This window comes from Ambystoma mexicanum, chromosome 7q, assembly GCF_040938575.1.
Source record: "Ambystoma mexicanum isolate Mex_15411 chromosome 7q, UKY_AmexF1_1, whole genome shotgun sequence".
Taxonomy (NCBI): domain Eukaryota; kingdom Metazoa; phylum Chordata; class Amphibia; order Caudata; family Ambystomatidae; genus Ambystoma; species Ambystoma mexicanum.
In genome coordinates, this window is record NC_090941.1 from 514521799 (window position 1) to 514528336 (window position 6538).

Here is a 6538-nt window from a genome sequence, read left to right on the forward strand (position 1 = left end):
ATATTTTCGTTTTCATCCCAGGGAGCAATTGTGTTGATAATGTTAGCTACTGCTGGATCTTTTAATTTCTCATTCGGTGACCACTTGACTGAGGGCATGGATACATTTTTTACAAATAGGCGACTTTTGTTCGATTTGATTTTAGCTGGCTTAGCTTGATTTTTAGATTTCTTTGCAGATCTTGATTTATGACTATTCCCAATTGCTGGAGCTATTCCTTTTCTAGTTTTGTTTGGAGGTTCATCTGTAGGGCCTAGCTTTTTAGTTTGGGCTGTATTATTTACTAAAATTGGCACAGCTTAGAATCCTTAGCTACAGAAGCTGTTAAATGGAATTCAACTGGAAGAGAGCAAGATGTTACCTTCTCGTGGATGCTTAAAGGGTCCACAGTGTCTTCTTCTGAGGAAGGTACTTTGTTTGGCTCATTAGAGACAGTAGAAGTTGCAACCTCTATACGCCTCTCTGATGTTAGTTTCGGGAAAGGCTTGTTTGCTAACAGTTCACGGGGTAGGTGAACCCTCACATCTGGCACCTCAATAGGGTAGTCAAAAGGATTAGCAGCTCGGTCTCCCTCTAAAGATGGATTAAAGGTGCTCACTGACAGGCGTGACAATCTTCTTTCTGTTTTTTCTTTTATAATTTGATCTAGAATGTCGTGGAGAAGTTGAGCTACGCCCGCACTGCTGTTCTACATATTTTTTCCGATCGCCGTGATAAACCCTTCAATGAAAATCATTTTTGAGTGCACCCATGGCCAGCATGGTTGACTGATCTTTAATTGTCTCTTGCATTGATTCATGTAGTTTCATAAATGGAGCTAGAACATTTGTTAGCGTCGAGACTATAACAAAATCGTTATTTTCCCCAGTAGATTCCTCTTTATTTTGTACCTCAGTCTGGGTTTCTGAAGACTGGACAGCTGTTTTCTGCTTAGCGCTCTTTAACTTGTTGGCTTTAACGATTCCCAAATCAGTCAATGTAGTTTGCATGCTTTGGTCACAGAGAGTCAATCCAACCAAATGGTTTCCAGGGTAGTTAGTGGGCCCCCTTGCCTTTTGAGGGACTTGTACTTTATCATTTTCCAACTCCATGTTCAAGGATTTTTCCAGCAAAACCTGGTCTGGTATATTGAAATCATTGGTAGCGTATTCCGACCGCGGTGTCTCTGGGCCCTCCTTGCTATTGTTTGTCCCGAATGCAAAAGAAAAATGATGCCCTGTGGGTCGGATATCTAGTGCCAAGCTGGAGAGTTTCCAGGTACTGTGTCCACGCGCCAAGGAGATACCCTTCAGATGATTTTACCTCATTCGAGTGCCTGTTGATTGTCCTGGATCTTTTTCATTATTAGGGTTAGAGACCCAAGGGTCCCACTTTGATTTCTTCCCTTTTACATTGGCTGTTTGGGGTACGGAGTCCTCTCCTGTCAAATTTTCCGAAGATCCCTGTTTATGTATTCCTCCATTTTTAAATAGGACTTTATTGCTTGTAGCAAAATATTTCAATGTAGGTGAGCCCTTGTCAGAAATAGGGATCTTGGGATTTTGAGTATTTCTATCCAGCAAAGTCAATCTGGTGTCATTGTTCAGGCCCGGAAAGAATTGTTATTCTTTCTCATTTTGTTCGGAGTCATGTTGTTTTATGGTGCCGTCATCATGTGCTGCATTAGGCAATTTAGCAATTGGAGACAATTGGCCCTCATTACAACCTTGGCAGAGGACCATGGTGCTATTAGCACCATGGTGCATGCCGCTAAGGTTACGATTCCGCCATGGTGGATGGCGGAATTACCGCCCCATTCCAAGGTGAGTGGGGTGGTAATTCCCCATTCACCATTTGCCCTTCCTCATTCCCATTTTTGCCCCCATAGGGCATAATGGGAATGGGAAAGGCGCAAATTACGGCACCGTAAATTATAGGTGCCGTAATTAGCTCCAAAGTAACTTTGCGGGTTGGATTTTTAACACCTGCTAAAAGCAGGCGTTAAACACCAACCCGCAAAGGGACACTTGTAATCAGGCGTTAAGGGTTAACGGCGCCGACGGCGCCGTTAACCCCTTAACGCCTGAGTTGTAATGAGGACCAATGTACAGGTAGGAGCATCGACAGACTTGGCTTCACTTTGCTCACTGCCTACGGAGGCTAAGATGTTCAAATGGCTCCTCATAGCTGCGCTTACTTCCACGTTGATAGTAAACGGGCAAGATGTTCCTTCAGGTGTTGAGGAACCCTTGTGGTTAGTACATAGATGGAGTTGAGTTTCTGGCTTAGGCGGTTGCAGGACATTTACCTCCTTAGTCACTGCTGGGTCACATGGGATAAATATGTTTGCAAGGCAGAGGGGGGCGAGGCAAGACCCCCACTAATTCTAAACTCCTTCCATAAACGATCAAGCTATGAAATAGGAGCCCTCCTCCCCCAGCACAGCACACGCTTACCGTTTGTTGTAGAATAGTTGGGGTGTAGTCTGCTCCGTTCCTTCCACCACACACCGCACACCAGACACTCTGAGAGGTGTGTCTTGGTGAGCCTGGTTGCAGTGGGTGGGAATTGTAGTCCTTAGATGTAGTTTTGGAGTCAGGAGCACGAGTTTAGCAGCATTTTACGAAAAAAAAATGCACGTTTGCTGGAACAACAGCAATAATCCGAATGGCACAGAATCCACACAAACGTAGTCTTTGCAGCACACCAGACACTCTGAAAACAAGTAAAGTTCAAGTCTTAAAGTCGCTGTATCACTTCTTATACCACTGGTTGAAAACAAGTACTGCTTCAAAGTCACAAATACTACCATCTTATATCGGTCAAAGCCTCACATGCCAGGTATAGTCAAAATGGGCTAAATACTGTCTCAGATGCCAGGCACTGCTACAATATGCTAAACTCACTGTATTCCCAATTAGTTCCCTCTTACTCCGTGTAATCCCTGTACACCATGTCTAGTCACCATATGTAAAGCCAGGGGAGTTGCTAGGTCTGCAAAAGACCCGGGGCTACGCTGACGTCTGAACTGTCGGGACTGGGGGCTAGCTAGACTTTTGGCTGTAGCTCCTGAGATTCTATCCGGGGCTACAACCAAAAGATCAGGGGCTATAGCCCCCCCCCTAGCAACACCCCTGTGTAAAGCACAAGCTCAAGTGATCTTACGGCAGGTAAAACCTGATAAGCTAGATGAATGATTCACCGTTTATGTTTTCTATAGTACAAAGTGAACTGCACTACTTATTGCTGAACTCATTTGGAGACGTTAATGTGATTTGACCAGAATCACACATGTTGGTTGAGTGGAGAAGCCTGCATTTGTGCTCTGTCGACCTGTTTCACTGTCTGCAGTTTTCTCAGTAGAACACATTTCCTACCATCTGTTCTTTAATTTTAGACCAGCATGCTAAGAATTCTGCTCTGCTCTTCCATGAGCAAAACCAGCTGTTTGTGTATAATAAAGAAGATATGTGGAGGACCAACGTACATATATATATATTCAGTGAAAAAACTTCGTTAAAGGGACGTTATGGTTAAGTTGCGCTACTAAAAACCTATGAAATTCAGTGAAAAAAACTTTAAGGGACGTTATGGTTAAGTTGCGCTACTAAAAACCTATGAAATTCAGTGAAAAAACTTTGTTAAAGGGACGTTATGGTTCCAAGTAAAACCGAAAAACCCTTGAAATTCGGCAGGTATGGTAAGCTAAGCAACCATAACTCGCGCCGCCACCGTGCACTGCTAAGACTAACACCCAGGACATCAAAGATGACATCACAAATGTCATTGATGACATCACTGATGACATCACATGTCTGGCTCACTATTTTATCTTTTGCTGACATATCTAGGCAACATGGTTTTCTTCAGTAACAGTCAGAAACTAAGAATTGTATTTTATTTGTAGACATATCCTTCTAGTAGGTTTTTACAGTAATTCCCTTAGAGTACAGTCACATCATATGAAACATATACATATGGGAAAACACAAGCTTGAAAGACAGCAATCCTTTTTGTGCATAAAGATAATCACTAGACTAATGAGCACTTTCTGATAGTTCTGTTGTTTTTTTTATGGCTGTACTTTCCCTGTATATGGTCATATTTGTATACATTGTACTCACACTACTTTCCTTAGGGTCCAATCACATCAAGTGATACATATACATAGGGTAAATAGCAGCTTTGAAACAGAGCAATCATTTATTTGCATGAAACTAATCAGTTAAGTTATGAATTGTTTCTGCTAATACTTGTGCTTTTTTGCTAACTTCACTTTCCCTGTATATACCCATATTGGTATGTGTTCTTGCGTCTTTGTGTTTTGTCTATAGTAATGCAATTATGTAATACATGGGTTTTATTAGCTACTTATTACATATTTCACAGTACACAAAAATCTGTTAAGAAAACAATTATCATTTCATTATTCAACATATTAACATTACGAATATCATACCTTCATCTATTACGCTGCACACAATGTTATGTTTCTGTATGAGTAGCTTAGTATACTAGATAGAACCCCATAATAGGATGCTATTTATATCAATGCATCATTCAATGCACTTATTAGGGTATATTTCTTGCAATGATTCTTGACACTTTTTTCGCAACATAATAAGAATCCCTTCTACACATATTTCATGAGAAGTACATACACATGTGATGTCATCAGTGATGTCATCAATGACATTTGTGATGTCATCTTTGATGTCTTGGGTGTTAGTCTTAGCAGTGCACGGTGGCGGCGGCGCGAGTTATGGTTGCTTAGCTTACCATAACTGCCGAATTTCAAGGGTTTTTCAGTTTTACTTGGAACCATAACGTCCCTTTAACAAAGTTTTTTCACTGAATTTCATAGGTTTTTAGTAGCGCAACTTAACCATAACATCCCTTTAACAAAGTTTTTTCACTGAATTTCATAGTTTTTTAGTAGCACAACTTAACAATAATGACTTTGACTTTATATACATGTCATATGGAACTGACTAGATCTCTTCTTATGAACTTGATGTCCGCGAAGTTATTTAATATTCGCGGACATGTTCGGAGAACAGTACCACCACCTAAAAACTCTGGGGAGGTATGTGTAATAGTTATATCATAACATAGGAACATTTAACAAATTCACAAAGCAGCACACATACAAAGTATATGTAGTAATACTTAAAAAATGTTACCCATATATGTAACACACTAACCATTCATGTAAATACAATATGTTTTAAAAAGGAATATACCAAAAGAAGATAAAGTGGCTTCCACCATAATTACCTCACAGACGCTCCACAACCAACAGCAAGACCAGACGTATACACTACTGATTACATATCTCACCAGACATAATAAGTGCACTTCTTTTTACTCATATATTTCTAAACTTTCTATATTAGAAAAAAAAACATATTACTTTTTTGTTTTCTCACAGAAATGTGTAGTACTCTCGACTGGCTAGAGGAGCATTTCCCACGAGAGGAAATGTTAGAAAATAGTCCACCTAATGGTACACACTTTACTATATAAACCAATTAATAAATATTATTTTGTATACATTTAACATATACATTTTTTTTTATTACAGACCATACAAAAATTCCAAGCATCTCACAACAACAATCAGAGGATATCACTCTACAGCAGATTCATCAAAAAATGGACGACCTTATGCAAAATTTTATGGATTTGAAAAACTTTGTGGAAAATTATGTGAAACCCCCAACAGCACACCATTGTCCAACCTGCACTTGTCCCCCCTCACCCTATCCCACGCAGTTAACCCCAAACCCTGTCTATGGACCAAAGCGTTTCGATGACATTTCCTTCCCTTCTTCACCTGATCCCAGTTATCTAGAAATCCCTAATTCTCCTGTTTTTGTTTCCGTTTCTGCCCCACCTTCCCAGTCATAATTGTATATGTATATGAAATAAAGTTACTTTTCTTATATTGTGTTGTAATTACTTTCAGTTCCTTGTAATAAAACCAATTTAGGTGTCCACGGACACCGCGGTTGTTCGGAAATGTTCGTAAAGAAACGAAAATGGAACTGTCCTGAGGACACTACATCTGTCCGTAATGTTCTCATGCAAGTTCAAAATGTTCTAAGAACACTCGTAGTGTCCTGAAATGTTCGTAAAGAAACAAAAATTAAAGTGTTCTAAAGAACACTATATCTGTCCGTAATGTTCGCTATCAACTTAAAACTGTCCTAAGAACACATTGGTGTCCTGAAATGTTCGTAAATAAACGAAAAAGATGTGTCCTGAACAACAGTACAACTGTTCGTAGTGTACGCTACCCAATTGAAAGTGTTCTAAGAACACAATTGGTGTCCTGAAATGTTTGTACATAAACTAAATTACACGTGTCCTGAAGAACACTATATCTGTCCTTACTGTTCGCTACCAAGTTTAAACTGTTCCAAGAACACACACGGTGTCCTGAAATATTCGTTTCACGTGTGACGCACTTTTAATTACTTCAGAACCCGAACAGTGTCAGTAGGACATCAATGCGCATGCGCTAACCAATCTCCGTGCACTTGGTGTCCTGCGGACA